The sequence below is a fragment of the Furipterus horrens genome, unplaced genomic scaffold (assembly GCF_987537825.1).
Source record: "Furipterus horrens unplaced genomic scaffold, mFurHor1.1.pri manual_scaffold_3, whole genome shotgun sequence".
Classification (NCBI taxonomy): domain Eukaryota; kingdom Metazoa; phylum Chordata; class Mammalia; order Chiroptera; family Furipteridae; genus Furipterus; species Furipterus horrens.
Window position 1 is genome coordinate 78,615,575 of NW_028327173.1, and position 22,753 is coordinate 78,638,327.

At 41.1% G+C, this 22,753-nt stretch overlaps 1 pseudogene; it reads right to left on the reverse strand.

Moving 5' to 3' along the window:
- Nucleotides 1–872: 872 nt before the first annotated feature.
- LOC150015358 (tubulin beta chain pseudogene) lies at nt 873–22,320 on the reverse strand (annotated as a pseudogene).
- Nucleotides 22,321–22,753: the final 433 nt, after the last annotated feature.

Sequence of the window (22,753 nt, forward strand, 5' to 3'; positions counted from 1 at the left end):
CACATGGGTTTTCAGGACTAAGCATTATGTTGTAACCAATCACCTGTCTTCCAAGGGGAGGAAAATCAGCAAACAAATCCTCTTCTTCCAGAAGTTTTCTCGGTACCAGAAATCAGAAAACCCTACAAAAGATGACTTGAAGAAGATGCTAGCATCTTATCAGAAGTCTCTGTAAATGGTCAGTTTTGCTATTTTCCTGAGAGCCAGGCAAAAAAAAAAAAAAACAACAGGCAAATCAAAGCAGGGCATATACATCCTTCTCCATAGCTGCCCTCTCCTCACCCACACACATGCCCATTTCACCCTGGGTCTAATACCCCTGATTTATTTCTGGGTTTCCCTGCAAACCTACTGAAGCCTCCAGCTAACTGTCACACTTCATTGGAAAGTTGGCCTCCAGGGTATTATTATGTGTGTTACTCACCGAGAGATTGTTCATCCTTAAACCTGGAAATTTAACCAAAGGTGGCAGGGAGTGGGGAATCTCTTAGAGGAAGCATAAGGGCTGGGGAAGGGGGAAATGGCTTTATTTCTCTTGGTTACTTGAAACAAACCAGATCATCTAACCAATATCCCAAAATAATAAATTTCATAGCTCTTTACTTTGATTTGGGAATAAGTCCACCAAGGTCTCTCATTTCATTGCTTTTTAATCTAGGTCCATTTCCCAGCCCAGCTCTAAGCCCCTCACCATATTTCTGAATTCCTCCTCTGGCTTCCTGTCGAAAGAACTGTCCTACATGCCTACCTGGAAGCCTGCCCACTCCCTCTGGCCAGAGGGTCCAGAGAGAGACTGGCAGGCTGGGGCTGGTGCACCCCTGGAGATGAGGCAGGAGGGTCTGGCCCTATTCTTGGTGGCATCTGGTTCAACCTCAGCAGACAGCTGGTAACAAAACAGTGATTCCAACATCCTCTTCAGCATCAACCAGCTCCAGCTCACATTTTCCGGCCCACACCATTCCTGTCACAGTGATTACGGAGGTAGCAGTTGTGTAGTAATTAGGATCCTCCTGGGCCAGCCAGCCTATATGAGAGCAGAATGCCAGCTGCTCCACCATCAGAAACATCTCCTTGGCATTCCCTTCTCCTCAGTAGTCTTCCTCTCTCCCAGATTCTGTCTTGTCCCCCTCACCACCAAAATCACTGAGTCAGGTGGAGACCAAGTGGACAACTTCTCTTCTGCCCCAAATAACCCAATTTGGGTCACTGGGAGAAGCCCCAGCTCAAGACCAGGTGGAAAGGCTCAGGATAGTCAGTCATTCTCAGTAACCCTTTTGTTGTGAGTTTCAGAAATCAGATGAGCAATTTTTGCTTCAATTCTCTCCCTCTTGACTTTATTGCTCACATAATATCATATGTCTTCTGGCCTACTGGACATTTGCAATGTCCACATTTCCCCCAACAATCATGAACCTGCACTTGTTTCCACTCCAGGACCTGTCGACTTCAGGATCTAGAGAAGCTGGCCTCCTTGATGGCAGCATCCAGGGGACACCTTCTGTGGGAAGGCATTCTCCAGGGATGCCAGAGCTACTTTCCATTCTGATTTCTTATGACACCCCTTCTCTCTTTCCAGGATCTTGAAAGACCAATACACAGGAGACGCAAAAATGCTGTTACATTTGTGTCCTGGTGAAAACCAGGGATTCACCTGACCACACGAGAAATTGCCGCTCTTGGTTTCCTAATTTGAAAAGCCAGGAAAAAAAATGCAGTGGTAACACAGGGGAACAATTTTTAACATAATTTCTATTGATTACGATTTTTCAGCTGTTTCAGACTTAACTAGGCATGCTGATTTCAAAACCTCAGTTAGTTTTCTCCTATCACATCAAGTTTTTTTCTGTACAGCTTATCTTAATGCAAACACCCTAGGCTGGATCGAGCCTGGATCGAGGGAAGCACTAGTGCTCTCCTATTGGCTGAGAGCAAACCTCCCTCGAATGGGGAGGGGTGGGGGATGACCTTGGAGATCAGCGACAGGTTCATACTTGTCTAGGCTATTCAGTTACACATGAGACAGTGTGGTGAGAGGTCATGTGCCACTCTATACAGTGAATGGTATTCCTAAGTATAGTCCGAGTTCTTGTCTGTATACAAGGAGTTACCAGAATTTATTTTTTTATTTACATACATACTTATTTCCTTTCCTTCAGATCGTGTCTGCTTCTGCTATTTCTCGTTGTAAGTGCCTAAACAATCCTGATTCATTTTGTTATATCTGTGGCAGTTTCACCAGTCCCAGTCAAAGGACAAACATCAGCGCATTTGTCAGGCAAGCCTATTTTGCATATTTTAAAGTAAAACTTGGTGATCAAGATAAGTCTTGGGCCCCTTACAAGGTGTGCAAGCAGTGTGTCAAGTTTATGGATGTGAACAAAGAGAACACATGATAAATAGCCATTTGGTATATCTATGGTTTGGCAAGAGCCCAGAGATCATTCAAGTGACTGTTACTGTTGTAGAGTGAAAACGTCAGGATATAACAAGAAAAATAAATGTAAAATAGAGTATCCTAGTCTACCATCAGCTATACACCCAGTGCCTCATTCAGCTGAAATCCCAGTGCTAGTTTTCATTGAACTACCCTCTTTCAAGAAACAGGAGTATGGTGAAGAACTAGGTGACAGCAACGATGAAGATTTTGAAATTGAAGATGACTCAGTTTGTAAGAGATTTGATCAGCATGAGTTGAATAATATGGCATGAGATTTGGGACTATCCCAAAAGGCTTCAGAACTCCCAGCATCAGGATTGTATGAGAAGAACTTGTTGAAAAAGGAGCGAAGGCATCCTTAGATCAAGAGAAAGTACATTTCTGTAGCACTTTAAAAGTGACAGTGGCTTTGTGTATTGCCATAACATACATGGTTTAATGGAGGAATTGGGAATTCCAATCTAGAACGCAACTGAATGGCGACTGTTCATCGATAGCTCAAAGCAGAGCTTGATGTGTGTCCTCCTCCACAATGGCAGTTTATTTGATGCAGTTCCAATTGGACATTCAGTTTGTTTTCATGAAAAATATGAACACATAGTGTCATTGATCTGTTGCAATACCATAAGCACAATTGGATCATCTGTGTTGACCTTAAAATGGTCTGCTTCCTTCTTGGTTAGCAATGTGGATACACCAAGTACCCCTGTTTTCTGTGTATGTGGGACAGCAGAGTTCATGAGAAGCTTTGGGTGGAGTCAAATTGGCCTCCAAGATCTGACCTCAAACCTGGTGATCCAAACATTCTACATGAGCCACTCGTTGAGAGAAAGAACATTATATTCCCACCTTTGCACATAAAACTGGGTCTCATGAAGCAATTTGTTAAAGTTTTACCAACTGAAGGAGACTGTATCAAGTATCTCATTTTGGCATTTCTAGCCTGTCATTTAAAAAGATAAAATACCTTAATATGTATGTTTGGTAGCAGAACTTTACTACTTGTACACAATTTGACTGACAGTAACAATATATAGCTTTTATATGAATAAAATAACCCTAAGTAAACAGTCTATTCAGGTAATTTTTTCTTTATTTTCCTTTGTATGTACATTTTGTATGATTTGGGGGACAAAGGGATGGTATCCTGTACCTTAAAAAGTTGACGTGATAGAGAAAAACTGGGTCGTTTTGGATTCAGATGCCAAAAGTTAGTCAAAAACAAATGTCAGACCTAACTCAACAGAAATTGTGTTTCCCAGTGTAATAAATGGTTATGCTAAGGGAAGAGAGGAGAAACCTCACTGCCTGGAAGACAAGCTGATCTAACTGCGCTGCTCATGACCCAAGAAGTGTGTTTTCTTATTACCCCCACTCCCATTTTCTCTTCTCATTGTTAGTCAAACTTACCTGAATGTAACATTTCTATGTTACCAGGGATAATGGGTATTTCTAAACTCCATTCCCTTCCCTATGACTCAAAATAAGGACAATACAAGAAAATGCCTCCCTACTCCTTCAATCCGACTCACCCTGCTCCTTCACTCCTCCAGAAAGAAAGCCGGATGTGAAGAGAAATACAGCAACATCAGTGAGGTCTGTGAAACCTGTGAGTCCTGTGCAGAGTGGAGGGTGGAACAACAGGATTTTCAAAGACTCCTAGCCTTTCCTTCAGAGGATCTTTGAAGTGCCTAAGGCACCACTTTCATCCCCATAGATATGCAAAGAAGTCTTGGGGAAGCAGAATAACAGAAAAAGCCCATAAAGAAAGGGCTTGATTGTATTTAAGAAATGGTCATTCTAATAGCTCTATGCCTGCAGGCTCAGCCATATTGTCTTTAACTAGGGGAGGAAATGACCAGCCCTTTCCAGTATGCTGAGGGAGCAGACCACAGGCATCTGCAAAAAGGAACAGATCAGTTGTGGAAGGCCAGCAGGGGAGACAAGGGGTCACCCTGCATAAAGATGATGGGTTACCTGTCTCTGAGCCTAGGCTAATTAGCATGTGGCAAATTGGCAGTATTGCTAGTGAAGCCTGGGAACTTAACGCATCCAGAAAAGAGAAATTTACAGTTACTGTTTCACTACATGATCAATCAACCAGGGTTAAGGCCTCCATGAGACCTGTCCTTGGGACTAGGTGGTTGAATAAATAGCTCACACTCGTGCAAGGGGGAACCTACCACAAACTGGGAGATGTGATGTATACATTCACAATGGTGAAGACAAGAAGTGTGACAACATGGGTTATAGATGGCATTTTTTATAGCAAAGATTGCACAACCCTTATACCACATAATATGACACTAGAAAAATGTTGGCTCCTATAGTTTCTTGTGTAATATAATAGAAGAAGCAAATAATTCAGTTTAGGCATGCAAACCTAGAATATTTTTTAAAAGGATAAAGACTCAGACTAAGGATGAGATTTGCCTTACTATCTGTGTCTTGAAGACTGTATTGACTCCTAAGTGAGAGTATTCTGCCCATAATACATGTAATATTTAGACCTAACTTAATTAATAAACCAGTAGAGACTTTGCTGCTGCTTTTTCAGGGGCCTTCTCAAATAAGTATTTTCACTATTTTCTTTAGTGCCAGATTATGAAATGTCCCTTCACTGCTGCCACCAGCACCACCATGTGTGCCACTTTGACACACTTGTCCAATCTTGGTGCCTAGGTGTAAAGACTGATTGAGTCACTGTATCTACAGTTGCATGCAGGGACCAAAAGAGGCCCCAGACTTTTCCAGTCTTGCTAAATATCATGGTCTTACAAAAAGGATCCTACACAGAACTTATCTTTTTGAGGTCTGCTAAAAAAAAACAAACAAAACAAACAAGAAAACAAAAACAAAAAATCCTTGACATTGGCATTGACTTTCTCTTGGACAGTAAATAAGAGTGAGGCATATTATTCCACCTCTGCCTTTTGTCTCTCATCCCTTTGCTTCCTCTCTTCCAAGCTTGCTCCTGCTACTGGGTAAGGTTAATAGATTATTATTTTCATGAAAGCAAACCTGCTCAAAGCTTCAAAAATCTTGCAAGAAATTGTTATTGTGATTCAATCTTTCAAACTTTGCTGTATTAATAATCCCTTTAGACTCATAAAGAGCTTACTGGAGCCAGCATTAGAATTAATTGAATTTGTAGTCTCACCAAACAACTCCATTATTAGTATTAAGATAATTATGGTAAGTTTTGATATTTTTTGCATTCTCTATATTAAAGGGGCAGTATCAAATTAAACACAAAGCAGCCTCAATTCTATCCTATGTCTCTATTTGTAGTCCTTCCTATGACTCAATCAAAAGCAGGATATAAACCATGCATTTATTTAATGTTTACATCTTTGTTATTAACGGCTCTAAACTAGTAACAACAAAGTCTTCTTATTCCACGGTTTATTTTTAGGCATTTTTGTTTCCTATTTTGTTTCCATAAAGTATGCTCTTTATGGAAAGCTTACTTTTTAAGCCCTAGTTCATGTTTTATTTAGGAATATTTTCCAACTGAGCTTCCTTTCCAAATTCTAAGGACTTACATAGTTTGGCTTCCAAATCTGGTAGAAAGATCAACTTCTAAATGCTAGGGCCAGGTTGCACTGATATTTCTATTATGAGATGTTACAGAATGGACTCAGAGCCAACTCACCAATGACCACCTCTGTGATTCCTCAGCATCAGTTTCTTCCCTTTGTTTAAAGAAAAAGAAAGAGAAGAGGTGATTTTTAATATCACTATCATCTCTAAACTTTTCTAAGTCTCTGCCTTTTTTGATTATTATTATAAAAGATCTATAAATACCTCTCTCACTAGGGAATCATAAATAGTTCTTTTTCTAAAAAAATGATTGTACTCTTTGTTATTGCTTTACGAAGATAAGAAAGACTTGTTTTCCACAATTGCTTGTTGTTTAACACAATGTTGTTTGGAAAAATAAATTTTGCCTCAGAATCTGCATTTGTGTTCATGTGAGTATGTTTGGGGCATGGGATATGTGTGCCTAGGATAGGTATATAGTTGTATGTATGTTGTGGGAGGCGGTTATAGTGAGGAGAAAAGGAGTACAGGTTAAGAAAATATTGAGTAAATACAGTTACATACCTTGAGAAACTATGTTCTGTTCCTTCTTGTTTTCCTAGATGGTAAATAATCATCTAAACAAGCCAGCCTTATCTATCATTTCAATGATGGACTCTTCAGTGAGCATCTTCTAATGGATCAGTCTTGGAAGTAGATGTTAAATCTAAGACGTAGTTCTTTACTCTCAGGAGGTTAATACTCCAATTGAGGCGAGATAGAATCATAGAATTTTAGGGTTGGAAAATTTATCATAGTTCTTCTAGTCAAAACATTATTCCATGAAAGTATTAGAAAGATTCAATTCTTTAACCCAAGAGAGATAATCTTATATTGGAAAATCCAGGCACACTGCACAGGCAGGAAAAGTTAGAAAAATGGCCGTTTACTCATCCCCTCATTTCATCATTCAACCAGTTCTGTATTGTGCTTAGGTGAGGTTTATAAAATTAAGAAAAAAACATCCACACCATAACCTCACTAAACATAAAAGATAGGCCTGATACTCATTGATGAAACACATTCCCCTACATTTTTACTCCCTCTAAAAGCCAAAGAAAATCAGTTTCTGTGATAGACTGATTTGTTGGGAAGACCAGGGTGAGGAGGCAAGGGTGACCATGTAATCGGATTGGAGAAACCAGTCCCATAGCTAAGTAATTCCACGTAGTCGCCCTCCCTCTAGTGGTCAACGTAGAGATGGCAGCTCTCGGTTTCAGTCTTAAAGAGTCTGGATGGAAGAAGGAACAGGGGTTACCCAACCCCCCAAGTTTTGCCTGTCTGTTTCAGAACCTCAGTGCTAAGTTATAGAACAAGTTGCCTTACAAAGATTTCTTCTTAATTAGAACATCTTGCTTGTTTATAATGATTATGGCACTTACAAAAGACCATATGTCTTTGAGATGCTGCTTGGCAAGACTTTTCCAATGTTTACCAAATCTATTTTGTATCCCATGCTAATAATAGTCCAGTGGGTCCCGAGGCAGAGCGATGGGGACTGAGGACTTCTTGTTTCTTCTATTACTCAGTATTCTGCCTTCAGAATATGAAAGACCTCTTAGTTCCTGTGAAAGGACTAAAACAGAGCTCAAAGTTTCCCAAATGCTGTTATTTCGGGAAACGTTTATTTCAAGGACTAAATTGTAATCTTTTGACAAATCAACATTGAGCAAGGCTCTGCACTTTGTTACACACACACTTTAAACTCTTCTTTTTAAAAGAAACTTTCAAATGTGTGGCAAACCATTCTTCTACAGTATCCATAATATAATTCTATCTCAACAGGTGTGTGCCACAAGAATTTTTAAAACATGCAATATCTGGCTATTTAGTCAGAGACACTGACCTCTTTTCCCTTAGACTGTCAAATTAAAAAATGACAACAGCCAACACGGCAATAGCTGTCCAGTTTGAATGAATCAAAATTATACCTGGTTTTGTTTTGTTTTTTTTGTCACATCAGCAAAAAATATATTTTTTGTTATGCTACAGAATTTTAGTAATTAGTTTATGTGTGCCATGAGATTTTTAAAAAAAAGAAAAGGTCAGAAATCTCTGCTCTAGAGTTATGGCATTTTAGTTTAGGAAGAAAGAGGAGAGGTACACTCCAATTTTAGAGTGAAACTTCTGCCCAGTGTTGATAATAACAAGTTCAAGGTCACACAGCTAGGCTCTCCCCACTATAACACCCTGGCCATGCTGTGTGATTAAAAAATAAATTGAAAGTGAATAGCTGTACCTACATTACTTATCATCAACACAACAACAGTGAATAATTAAGCAATCAATTGATTTTATTTAATTGACATAGCAATAAGTAATATATGCTCAGTTTATGTTTTCATTCCCTAGGTCTGGTTTTGATCATCTAGAAGACTCAGTTCCTGTTATTCAATATGGTCAGCTTTGGTACAGTGCTTTGCCCTGGCTGGTTTGGCTCAGTGGATTGAGCGTCGGCCTGCGAGCTAAGTGTCGCTGGTTCGATCTTCCAGTCAGGGCACATCAGAGAAGGAAAACTCTGACTCCAAAAAACCTCCGCTGCCTTGCGGCATACCTCTTCAGGGGAAAGGCTAAGGGAGTAAACCCCGACAGAAAATCCGGAGCCGGAGTCCCTAAGGCGGTTTGACGTTGTAGTCAACACCGGCAACTCCTGCGGCGCACCTGAAGCCAAGCTGTATTGACTCCGTCTTTCCCTTGGACCCTTCAGCTGCGAAGAGAGGGGGGGTCTGCTGCATGGGCAACAGCAGACCCTCCATATCACCCTGCCCAGGCTCTGTAGCTTCAGCTTCACTGGAGAGGACACTCCAGCGTCATCGCAAGATGTCGATTCAACACGGGAGGAGACAGATACCGTGTCACTCCCGAGTCGGACTGCACAGCCATTCTCGGTGGTGCAGATAGACTCTTAAGAAGCTACACCATCATCTCTCGAGACGGACGGCTGCCAATACGATACGGTACAGTGCTTCATCCAAGACCTGCTTAACTTACATGAACCTTTGAAAGCCCATCAAACACTTGGTGTGTGAAGAATACGTATTTGATACTAAAGCACTCTTCCTTTAGTTAAATTGTTGTGAACATATTATGAAGCCTTAAGGATTTTTCTTTTCTTAATTATGATAGCTTGATAGCTCCAGGTGGCCTAATCCTTCATTGTAAAATATTTTATGTAATTGGAATGACTATTACCAATCCTTCTCCCTGTTAGGGAAATGGTGGCAATATAGCAAATATTTGTAAAGAGCTTCAAAATAACTTATAAGAGATGAGAAAAGGTCATTGAAAATAACTGCCCATGTGCCAGCCAGTATTCCAGATGCCTCTCCTCTAGTAATTCATTTATTCCACACAATAAGCCAATGATGAAACTACTGTTGGTATCCCCACTCAACAGAAACATCATTTTCATCAAGGTATCCCCAAGTTTTTAAAACATATTATCTTATTAATTGTGCCAATATTCTTGTGACACTACTGAAGGTCTCATTTTTTTTTCTAATAAGATAATTTTTTTAAATTAAATTATTTGTTTGTTTATTTTTAGAGAGAGGGGAAAGGAGAAAGAGAGGGAGAGAAACATCACTGTGTGGTTGCCTCTCACTCGTGCCCGCAACTGGGGACCTGACATGCAACCTAGTCATGTGCCCTGACTGGGAATCGAACCAGTGACACTTGGCTCGCAGGCCGACTGAAGGTCTCATTTTATATTTTCTTTACAATACCTATTCTATATTCCTCTTGACACTTTTAATTTTTCAGTATCTGCTGATGTCTTAAGTTACTAAGGGCAGGGTCTGTGATTTATTTCTCTGGATTTTCTTGTTATAATTTTATTATGTGCAGTGGGTGGATTTTCTGAATAGAATTTGTTTCTTTAGATCTAATTTACTATTAAAGTTTTATTAATCAATTGAAAGCATTTGCACCATTAAGATCCCTTATTTCCCAAAGAGGGAAGCAGAATTTCGTTGAAAGTTTATGAAATAGCAATTAAATTTCATTCTGAGGGTGTAGAACTCTTCCTTCAGCTATAAAAGAACTTTAAAATTAGCAGGCACTGGGGAAAAAAGTTGGACAAAGTTCTTCTCTGATGTGGCTATGTATTCTTTGGAGACAAAAAAAAAAGTCACAGTAGATGTGCTGGTACCAGAGTTTAACAAGAGTGAAGGAGGTAGTGAGTCAGCACCCCAAGGGCGCAGCTGTTACTCTAGGAAATTTGAATCGAAGCCAAACTTAGAGGGTGATACTTGTCTTGGGTTTTAGAGAAACCAAGGCAACCTTTCCCAGGACACAGGAGATTTTGCCCAAAATAATAGGCCACACACACCACGGGGTTATTATTATATTTTAATCAGTTTGTCAAAACTTCAACTTATGTTTCCCCCAAAGCACAGGCATGCACCTACAAATATTCTGGTGCTTCTTTATACTTACAATTTTGATGGTTTATATAAAGTATCTGAGGAAGAGGGTAAGTCATTTGCATTTTACAGCTGCTATGTCTATGTAATTTCAAAATCCAGTTGAAAATGGGGAGGGGGTAGTCTAGTAAACAGATCATTTTATTCCCAGCCATACTGGTGTCTTCAGTCAATAATCTGAACAACTTCTCTAAGAAGGCCCTCAGTTGGAAACCACTGAGAAAGCAGTCTCATCTCTTAAAATGGGAACAGCCTAGTAATACTGGGAGATTGACACCAAGGTACCCTCAGGGTGTTACACTGAAGTGTGTGGCAATGGCCATGGGGAATCCCTGAAAAGCCATGGGAGTGCAGAGAAGGGAGGGTGTGTCTCCAGCCACCAGAATCCAGAAGGATTTCATGGAGAGGGTGAACTACTAGCTGGTCATTGAAGAAAGGTTAAAATTTAAATAGGCAGAGTGGGGAGAAGGCCTTCTATGTAGAGTTAACCACATGAGCGAAGGCAGAGAAAATGCATAGGTCATAGGTGGGAAAAATGGTCATGCTTGAAAGAAAGTAGTGAGATGTGATAATGGGAAAGTAATTTTAGAGTCAGGCTAAATTTTTCAATCCATTTTTATGGTGTTCCGCAGTCACAGCTGAAAACTCCTAAGAACAAAGTTGTAGTGAAAAGCCAGGTTCAGAAAGGAAACGACAGGTAGCAGAAGTTCAAGTCATTCTGGGGGCTAGAGGCACAACAAAGAAAAAGGAACCTTTCCAAATAAGTTCAAGTTTGGGAGGGGCTGTTAATACAAACAACGCAATTAGGTCAAATGCTGCTTAAGGGCCTGTCTCTGTCTCTGGAGATGTAGCAGGAAGACTCAGCTAATGATGCCAAGCTGAACTCTAAAGAATTGGATGTGGGCATTTTAAATGAGGAACCTTTGACTCCAAAACTATCTCTAAATGAGTGCAGCTTTATTGGTCCTTAGGGCACAAGGTCAAGATTTAATTCCTCTGCAATTATAATGACAGTGCTTGTTATTTATTAATGTCACAGATTAATTTTGAGTGAACATACTTAGTGGTTAGCAGCATAATGAAAGCATCTCCTACTAATCAAAGAACCACAACATTGGAATGAGGGATTCACTTCTTTCCCAGAAAAAATCAGAAGTTGTTTTTCACTTGAGTTTAAAATTACTTAATGTCAAGAACAAAAAAAAGAAAAAAAAAAAAAAAAGGAAAAGAAAAGCCTAGAAGCAATGTGTGAGCACAATGAGACAATTATAAAATGAAGGGGATCTTTGGTTAATTCTTTCATTCCGATATTCTTTTTTTGTAAAACATATATGATTTTTCCCAAATCTCAAGGGTAGAAAACATATAATACAAAGAAGAATAAAAGCTTGACCAAAAACAATGACAAGATTTTGAAGGTGACATGTCGTTTGAACAGCTACAACCATGACTACCACTAATTTATATCACATCAAGTTCACTTAAATCTGTTGTGTTCTAGAAAGTTCTTCCTGAGTTTCAGAAGAACAAATGGAAACCATTTGAGATTACTTCCTACACACGGCATTTTGTCCCCTTTATTCCCTAGTGCGTGTATGCTTCTACACTGCTGCTTTGTTTTCATATTTGTGGGCTCAGCATCAACATTCATTTATAAAGTTCACAGTTATTGAGCACCTACTATGTGCCAGGTACTCAATGTATTTGTTCATTCTTTCTCTATTACTCTTACAACCTAAAATTCTTCAGATATTCTTACTGATATAATTTGCTATTTAATTTTCAAATGATCCAAGATTCCATGTTTCACATATTGCTCAAAGTAGTACTTTATTGGGGAAGGGCTGGAGGGAAAGTGAGGAGAGACATATACTAAAAGGTAAGAAGGATTACTATGCCACCATTTTATACATATACATAAGGATATTACTTTTTTAACAGAATTACTCAAAATGCTGAATTTTACCCCCTCTAGCTTTAAGCAAATAATTCTTAGGAGTATTAAAGTATTAATCTTATTATGACTTTATATTCAAATAATCTTATATTGCCAAGGGTAATACTGGGTTAACATGAATTATCTGCCATCAAGATTGGAAAGAAAGCACTACCTTTTCTGTGTCTGTGCAGAATGAAGTTAAATAGAGATCTAGAAGTGAGCTGCTTTGTCTGCTGATCAATGTGGAGGACAACATAAGAGAAAGTTTCAAGGGAAGCTGATACTCTGCACAGATAAAATAAACTGATGGCTCCCCATCTGTCTCCTTCACAATCTCAGAGCTAATATTCATCCCAGCCAGGTTTGTTAGCAAATACTCACTCAATGTGTTAACTACCCTTTCAGTCCAGTTCTCCTAAGCTCTGGTGAGAAAAACTGAACAATCCCAGTTTTTTTAATATTTGCTTACAAAAGACAAAATCAAGAATTAGATGTAATTGAGAAAAAAAATGGACAGGGTTCACATGGACCAAAAAGGTGTGGAGCCAATGATTTTTAAATATATTTTAGTGACTCATAAAGTTACTGAATGCCTATCATATAGAGCATTGGGGGAAAATATTTATTTGTTCAGCTATACATACTAACCACAGTTACATTCCAGACTGTGCTGTGCTAGATGCTGGGGAGATGGGAAACAATCTTTATCTTTGAAAGGACCTCAAGCTATTGGAGGTTTGCATACAGATCACATTTCGATCAACAGAGGAGAGACATAAATAAATGCTTCAGGTTTTCTGATCTAGTCTCCCAAGGCTCATGAAGTGAAGAACAATTTTGTTCACAAAATTAAGATCTTGCTCTGCTCTGCCTCCCCATCTGCTGCCAACTTCACAACAAAAAAATGAAATAAGCTCTTCCTGGGATTTTGTTGTTACCATGTGACAGATTTCAAGGTTCTTCTCTAATTGTCCCCAGCCTCTCTGGCAGGGAGGCCTGGGCCAAGGAAGTCCATGCCGAAGGAAGAACGAGGGAGAAACTGCCCAGCAAGTCAAAAATGGACAAGGAAGGCTTTGGAGGACTACCATCTGTGTACCCTTCGAACCCACAGAATCTCTGATGAAAATGAAGAAGAAAGGACTAAACAAGCAAATCTAAATGGTTTACAAACCAATGTCCTGAGGGCAGGAAGAGACATTTATGCAACTGGGAATTGCAACGAAAGTAAAAATACAAATTACAGAACTATGCAAAATGCATATATACTGCACAACAAAGGTAACAGGAAATCCCAGTACAAACTTTCTAACCATAGCAAAGCAAAATTAAATGAAAGAACTATAAAAGAGACCCAAAGAAAGACCAAAAAAGACATGGAGAAACTAAATGTTAAATGGTAGATGAAATTTGAAATGGGGAAGCACAGTGAAATCTGTGGGTAGATCTGAATACCAACCTCTCTGGGAAACCATAAGAAAAAGAATTGGCATTTACCAACTTAGAATCTAAGATAGAAATGCTTGGGGCCCACCAATAGGTAGAAAAGCAAGGCATTTCAGATTTAAAGAGCCCAAATCCACCAGAAAGATTTAGAATGAAGAACAGAGTTAAAATCAAAAATAATAGTAAGTAGAAAATTGGTCATCACTATTGACTCAATGGTGCATTTTCAAAGTGTTAAAAATAGCAAAGGGAAAGATGAGTCTCAGAAACTTTTTTTTAATGGAAGTAAATGTCAAATAAATTCAAAAATACAAATTTGTAGAAAAAATGGAAAATATAATCCATGTACTAAAATGTAATTGATTAGGAAAAATAAGATTGTTGTGAAGTAGAGTGCTCTTGAAAACCCTTAACAATGAGGCATACTGTACAGCAGGCAGGCCATTGGGTGGCAATAATGTTCTGATGGTGATAAAGAGTTCAGGAGCTTCCTACATCGAGGGACCCTTAATATAACATCAGCCTTATCTCCAATTCTTATGGAGAGAGGTTTTTCATGTTGACCCTCCCTCCCTCCCTCCCTCTCTCTCTCTCTCTCTCTCTCTCTCTATCTCTTACACACACACACACACACACCTGATACCCAACTTTCACATTCCTTTGAGTAAATTCACTTATCTTGCCCATTCCCACTTCTATGCCAAGTTGTTTCTGTCTAATAATGATAGTACAATCCAGTTAGCCACAATGTTCCTGCCAAATTAATTGATTAGTTCCTTAAAAAACAGCTAGATCCAGAGAAGTATGATACATTGGAGAGATATGTCTTGATAAGGGGAAAGAAGGAGTGAAAAAAAAAGAGTGTGAAGTGTTACCAGCAACTATATGGAATCCATCCTTGCCTTCCTTAGCTTTGTTCCTCTGAATTCACAGAGCTCTGAATATTCCTAGTTTGACTTTGTTTGAGTCCTGAACCAATCCTGACAGTTGTGTAACCACTAGACTCAGTTATCTGCTGTCAAGTATCCTAAACAAGCGCCTACCCAAGAGCAATAGCAGGATTTGAAAAGACTGATGTTTGTCCCTCTGAAACATTACATGCCCCACTTGTTCTGAACCTGACCATACAAACACCTTCCCAGGCACACAGAGCCCTTGCTGACACAAGGTCTTGAGACCTTTCCACATTGGGGTTTTGTTTTTTTTTTAATCTTCACCTGTGGATACATTTATTGACTTGAGAGAGAGAGAGCAACATTGATCAGCTGCCTTCCTAAAACACCCTGACCAGAGACTGAACTTGAAATCTAGATATGTGCCCTGACTGAGGATTGAGCCCTACTGGTGCATGGGACGAGACTCCAAACAAATGAGCTACCCAATCAGGGCTTCACATTAGGTTAAATCCATGTCTCTCTACCTTTCCCTCATGGAGGGTTACTGCATAACCCTCTCTCAAATGCTCAGGCTTAGGCAGGTATTTTCCTCTGCCTTGGGCATGAGTTCAGGTTCAGTATCTGCTCTACAGAAATGATGCCCTGTTATACAGGTCTATGGACAGTAACCATGTAGTTATTTTTTTTAGGTATATTTTATTATGTTGTTATAGTAGCTCCAATTCTTTTTTCCCTTTGCTCCCCTCTGCCCAGTAACCCCCTTCCCTCCAACAATCCCACCCCACTTAGTTCATGTCCATGGGTCATGCATATAAGTTCTTCGGCTTCACCCCTTCCTACATTATCCTTAACTCCCCCCCTGTATATTTTGTACCAACCAATTATGCTTCTTAATCCCTGCACCATTTCCCCATTTCTCCCCCTTCCCCCTCCCAGCTAATAACCCTCCAAATGATCCCCATACCTATGATTCTGTTCCTATTCTGGTTTACTTAGTTGGATTTTGTTTGTACTTTTTAAAGTCAGTTGTTGATAGTTGTGAGTTTGTTGTCATTTTAATGTTCATAATTTTGATCTTCTTTTTCTTAAGTAAGTCCCTTTGACATTTCATATAATAATGGCTTGGTGATGATGAACTCCTTTAGCTTTACCTTGTCTGGGAAGCACTTCATCTGCCTTTCCATTCTAAATGACAGTTTGCTGGATAGAGTAATGTTGGTTGTAGGTTCTTTCTTTTCATCACATTGAATACAGCTTGCCAGTCCCTTCTTGCCTGCAAAGTTTCTTTTGAGAAATCAGCTGATAGTCTTATAGGCATCCCTTTGTAGGTAACTCTCTGCTTTTCTCGTGCTGCTTTTAAGATTCTCTCTTTATCTTTAACCTTTGGCATTTTAATTATGATGTGTCTCGGTGTGGTTCTCTTTGGGTCTAGCTTGTTTGGGACTCTCTGTGATTCCTGGATTTGTATGTCTATTTCTTTCACAAAGTTAGGGAAGTTTTCCTCCATTATTTTTTCACATAAGCTTTCAATTTCTTGCTCTTCCTCTTCTCCTTCTGTCACTCCTATGATTCAGATATTGGCACATTTAAATTTGTCCCAGAGGTTCCTAAGGCTCTCCTCATTTTTTTCAATTTTTGTTTCCTCATTCTGTACTGGCTGACTGTTGTTTTCTTCCTCACGTGCCAAATAATTGATTTGAATCACAGTTTCCTTCCCTTCACCATTGGTATTGTGTGGATTTTCCTTCACTTCACTTAGCACAGCCTTCACTTCTTCCCTTATGCGTTTGCTGTACTCAAGCGTATCTGTCAAGACTATGAGCACCTTTATCACTGGTGTTTGGAATTCTGCATCTGTTAGGTTGGCTTTCTCCTCATCTGTTAGGTTGGCTATCTCCTTGTCGCTTAGTTCTCCTGCTGGAACCTTGATTCGTTCCCTCTTTTGGGTTATACCTCTCTGTCTCCTCATGTTGACAGGCTTCTGTGTTTGTTTGCCTCTGTGTCTTAGGTAGAGCTGTTGCTCCTGTTACGTTGTAAGGGGCTGAGCCTTAGGGATTCGTCAGTACAGGGTGACCCATTTCACCATGTTGTGGTGCTGTGTGTGCAGGTGGGGTCTGAGAGGGAACAATGCCACTTGCTCAGCACTTGCCCCTTTTCCAGGCACTCCTCCCACTTTCATATGGGACTGGCACCTCCCTAGCTGTTGCCCTGGCCATCATTCCCAGAGTGGGTGAGTCTGTGGACATTCTAGGACCCTGGGGGCCCTTTAAACAAGCGGATTCTGCTGAGAGACTGGCAGTTTCTTCCTCCGCCCCAACCCCCACTGGTTTGCACAGTCAGAAACAATGAGGCTTGATATTACCTAGCGCTGGGACCATGAGCTGCGTGGTCTGGTCAGGAGCTAGGAATGCTCCCCAGATGTCCCTCCCCACTTTTTAAAACGTGTAACTGCGCTTTCTGCCAGCCTACCTCTGCCACCGCTGCTGCTACCACCACACCACCTTCTCTATGCCCAGGCTCTGCCCCTCCTACCTGTCTGGATGAGTATTTCTTCTTTATATCTTTGTTTGTTGGACTTCCATGCAGCTTGGTTTTCTGGAACTTCTGGTTGTTTCTAGTTTTGAGGTAGTTATATTCCTTCTTAGTTGTGGAAGGAGATGCAGCGTGTCTGTCTATGCCTCCATCTTGGATGGAAGTGGTAGTTATATTTTTACTGCTATGAATCCACCTGCCTCCTGGCATATCCAGCTTTTGAGCAATAATTTGCTTGCACTGGTTTCCTTATTTGAGGCTTATCTCCTGACTCATCAGCCATTCTCACCATGTTCATATGGAGAGAATATGCCTCTGGTTCTCTGGCATTGCTCGTTGCCCCAAGGAGACCTTTTCCTTATATGGACATTCCCTCTTTACTCTCCTTCTAAGTGCCCCTCCCTCATCCATTTTATGGAGGATAAATTCCCTTGCCCAACAATCTATACCCCTCAATGAAAACTGAGAGGGAATAATTGAGATACAAGTATAGAAATACACTGGCTTAAATTCACACACAGTCTCAGGTCAGGTCATCCTCTGAAAGCAGGTTGTGGGGAAAGGAAGGTGAGATGATGGGAAGTCCTCACCTTAAAGAGGAGGATAGATAATTTGTCCCTTGCCTAAAACAGAATCACTCCCACGCATGATTGCAAACATCATCAGGGTGACATGACACAGAGGCACAGACCCCGGACAGGCTTGGGTTCTAGTCTCAGCTCTGACTTCATCTCTATGTACATCCATAAAGCAGAAATGAAACTGATCAGTAGAAGAGATTTAAGTTTAATATAGAAAAAATGCATTACTCATTTGGGGGATCCAAATATAGAATCAACTAAAAGACTTCCACAAACACATTGCTTTCTCCCAAAAAGGTCTCAGAATGGGAGTGTTTGACTCTGCAAGTAGTATTTGGTGATTGCTCTCATACTGACTTCCTGGAAGAAAGGATCCTTCCCCATGCTTCTTACTGCTGCCTGCCTCGGCCAACATCCTGTCCAACAGAAGAGCTATTTACTCTCAGATCAAAGCCTCCCTGTGTGCAAAATGTCCATTGTTCATTAGTGAAATGTGACTTGCACCTGCTCTGCTGAGGTGTACCGCTTTCACTCTGTCCCTCTTGGTTTCAGCAGGCTGTAGCAAGATCACAGGGACAGTCACTTTGGTGACGAAGGAAGCCACGCTCTGCCAGTCAAAAGCTGGACCAGCTGTGCTGGTCCTGTGTGAACCAGGTGCCTGCTCCTTCCCCAGGAACCTGGTGCCAAGCCTTGGCAACAGGGTGGACCAGCAGCTGCTGCTCCAGCCTCAGTCTTGCCTGTCTCTCTCCTCCTCAGTCTGAGAATCCAAGAGCAGTCCCCTGGGAGGCCTGTTACACAGAGGAGGAAAGAGAACCTTGAAAGAGGAGATGCAAGGGTGATGATTACAGAAGGATGGCCGAGAGCAAGAGAAGAAGGAAATGCTGTCAGTGTGTTTCATCCAGTCTAAGTTTCTCATATTCTGAATGGCATCACCCTTAAGAAAGGTGAACATAATTTTTTATTAATGATATCATTGATATTATTGTTCTTCATCATAGATTTTAAATCCATGCCAACATTGATCAAATAAAATGTTGATCATGATAAAACCTAACAGCCTCAGTTCAGATGATCAGGCAATGCCATATGCCTTGCAAGGATGCCCATTTGCAGGGTGTTTCATGAATCAATAGCAGCAGAGAATAACATTACCATTGGTTCTTATGAGATTTCCTGGTTATAGCTTTACTTGGTGTTGTGATTCAGGAAATATTATTAGGCTATAACTAAATTATAAGGATTTGGGTCTTGAATTGTATATTGTGAGTCTTTTTTTCTAGATTTAAATACCACAAGCAACTCAGCCAATTGTCTATGCCCCTTAAATCCTACCATCACCTCATTACTCAACTAGGTGGAACAGTAGTGAACAATCCCTTTGCCAAGTAAGTTACTTCCACCCTCAAGAGGCTCTCCCTTGCACATTGTCCTTGGGGGTGTGGCAAAGGGCTCCTTCTCAAGCAGTAAATACCCATCTGAAGGAGAGGGGGGTGGGGACAAGTGTAAATGACACTGTTGTGCAGTGACTCATCCTTTCGCTGACTTCACTCATGTCTGTGTTTGCAGCCAGTTGGACAGCTGTGTGGGCCATGTGAAGTCAGAGAGTTTTTTTGTTCTGAAGACAGGAAGATGGGGGACAAAACAGATATAACAGTGGGTGCGTGCGTGTGGAGCCATAATTGCAACATGACTTCATCTTCTCTGACCAGCCACAGTCACCACATTAGTCACCAGGGCTCAGAGAGTGAGACAGGCCTGGGTAGATTCAACATGAAGTGAGACAGGCCTGGCAATCAGGGCTCAGGTTGCGGGGAGGGCTCTCACTGTGTGAAGTGAGGTGAATGGAAAATGCCTACTGCTAAAGAATGTGGTCATTAGCTGGAAACTGAGAAAAATTAGGCTATGAAAAAAATTAGACAAGGACTTTGCCCCTCAAAATGTCCACAGTCCAGAGGGAGAGACAGCTGCGATTAGTCAGGATTGAAAGCAATGCTCTCTGATCACAGAGGAGGAAGTACTAAGAATTGCTAGAGGCTTGAAAAACAATGCAAATGGGACCACCACCAACACATTCTTTCTAATACCAGCTGAACCCTCAGCTCCACCTGTGTGCTTTTCCTTGTTCCAGATCCATGCTCTCTCTCTTGTTTCCCACAAAGACTATTCCAATCCTCCAGCATTCACGCTGGAGCCCAAGCCTCAACCCTCTAATAATACAGGGGTCAGTAAGCTATGGCTTGCAGACCAAATTCAGCCAACTACCACTTTTATAAATAAAGTTTTGTTGGAACACAGAATTTTATTTTGAATTTTCATTTATTTGAGGCTCTTGGGGCAATGTAATTTTTTTCAATATGAATAAAAAATATGCAAGTTCAACACAAAAGAGAAATTTGAAGTGTAGGATAAGACTATGGCAATAGCAAAAGAAGAGATGATTGTTGCCAAAAAATGGAGGGTGTCCTGTCCCCTCTCCTATGGGGAATAACTTCAACATTCAGGTGGCAGTACACACCTTTTCATACACATAAAGCAGAACTGATATTCCTTTGGGGGTATGAAAAGGTGGGGTGGGGAGGGCCTTTCTGGAAGTTTAGGGACTAAGGCTGGTCAGTCTCTTCCTCCTTTATCCCCTTCTCCATCCAGAGAAAGGAAAGGATCCAATGGAAGAGGGAGGTAACAGTGGAAGAGGGAAGGATCCCACTTGACAGAGAAGGGAAGACTGGCAAAGGAAACAGAGTTCAGGACAGAACTTGGAAGGAGATTGAAAATGGAGATAATACTGTTAACATATCTGCCAAAGCAGAGAGAAGAGCAGGGAAAAATATCTGGAAACTAGAACTTTAATAGCCTGAATCCCACTCTCCAAAACTGCTCCAGAATGGGACACCCCACCCATTCCTTGTAGGGACTTATACCTGCTAAGGTAGCGTGGTTACCTTCCCCCTTGGCTACCACATGGGTTTAGGGTGGTGTTTCATCACATGGTTCTAGGTGGGATCTGGATGAGACCCAGCTTCTTGGAGAATTATCTTGAAAACAGAGGGAAATATTAACTGGACCGATAGGAGGAGTGGGCACTAGAAGAAAATACAAGGTTACCCAGAATGGCAGAAATCTACACTTCCCAGAGTGGAGAGAGGAAACAGTCCACAAACAACAAACATCTATTGAGTGCCTGTGCTAAGCACTTTTCTAGAATCTGCCTCCCCACCCCACCCCTAAGAAAAATAGACCGAAGACGCATATTCTGAGGGAGAAGAAAGGGGCAGTTGAAGAAGGAGGAGGCAACTTGAGAAGTTCAAGTGTTGGGGCATGGCCTTTGGCCTCCTCACCGAAAGCCTCCTCCTCTTCTGCGGTGGTGTCCTGGTACTGCTGGTACTCGGAGACAAGGTTGTTCATGTTGCTCTCCACCTTGGTGAACTCCATCTCGTCCATGCCCTCCTTGTCCACATACCAGTGCGGGGAGGCCTTCCTGCAGAACACGGCCGTGAACTTCTGCGAGATGCGCTTGAACAGCTCCTGGATGTCTATACTGTTAGTAATGAAGATAACTGCCATCTGCAGGCCACAGGGCAAGGTGTCAAACAGATGTCTTAACATTGTTGGGGATCCACTCCATAAAGTAACTGCTATTCTTGTTTTGCATGTTGAGCATCTGCTTATTTACCTCCTTCATGGGCATCCGCCCACTGAAGACAGTAGCCATGGTGGGGGTCACAGGTAGCCACCATGTTCTTGGAATCAAATACCTGCTAAGTTTGGGTACAGTGAGGGCCCAATACTGCTGGCTTCCATGGCTCTTTAGAGAAACAAAGCCAAGTATGAAGAAGTAGAGGCGTGAGAAGGGCACCATGTTGACTGCTAGCTTGCAAAGGTCAGGATCGAGCTGGCCAGGGAAGCGAAGGCAGGTGGTGACACCCCTCATGATAGCTGAGACTGAGTGCCTGGGTTCCCATAGGCTGGTGTGGTCAGTCAGCTTGAGGATGTGGAAGCAGAGGGCCTTGTTATCAATGCAGGTCTCATCAGTATTCTCTACCAACCGTTGGACCGAGAGGGTAGCATTATAGGGCTCCACCACAGTGTCAGACACTTTGGGTAAGCGTACCACACTGAAAGTGTTCATGATGTTGTCAGGATACTCCTCAAGGATCTTGCTGATGAGCAAGGTGTCCATTCCAGATCCTGTGTTCCCACCCAGTGAGTGGGACAGCTAGAAGCCCTGTGGGCAGTCACAGCTCTCAGACTCTTTCCACACCATGTCCAGGACTTAATCAACCAGTTCAGCTCCTTTTGTATAGCGACTCTTGATCCAGTTGTTGCCTGTCCCAGACTGACCAGAAACAAAGTGGTTTGTTCTAAAGATCTGGTCAAAAGGACATGAACAAACAGAGTTCATAGCCCCAGGTTCTAGATCTACCAAGATAGCATAAGGAACATATTTTCCATCTGTGGCTTCATTGTGATACATAGAGATACAATCCAGCTGTAGGTCTCTGTCCCCATGGAAGGTACCAGTAACCATAAATTATTTTGACTTTTGTTAATACTCAAATGTTTTCTCTCTGACACAAAATTGTGTAAACAGTGTGCTATATTTGGATAATGACATTTTTCACAGTAAATTAACAATAAATTAAAATGTGTACTTCACGTATTTTATAGGGAAAACAGTGTCAATTATATATTGGTTTGATTGCAGTTGGATTGAGAGAATATCTTTGGGAAAGTTCCTTTGGGTCAGTAAGGAACCAATAAGGAAGACTTGGAAATGATGTCTTGGCAATACCAATAAGCAAACAATTCAACACCATAATTCATTCAAAGCTCCCAGAGAAAATATAATGCTTATTCTCACCCTCAATTAATACAGTCATACAGTTCTATGGTGCTTAATTTTTTAACAATCCTAAAATGAC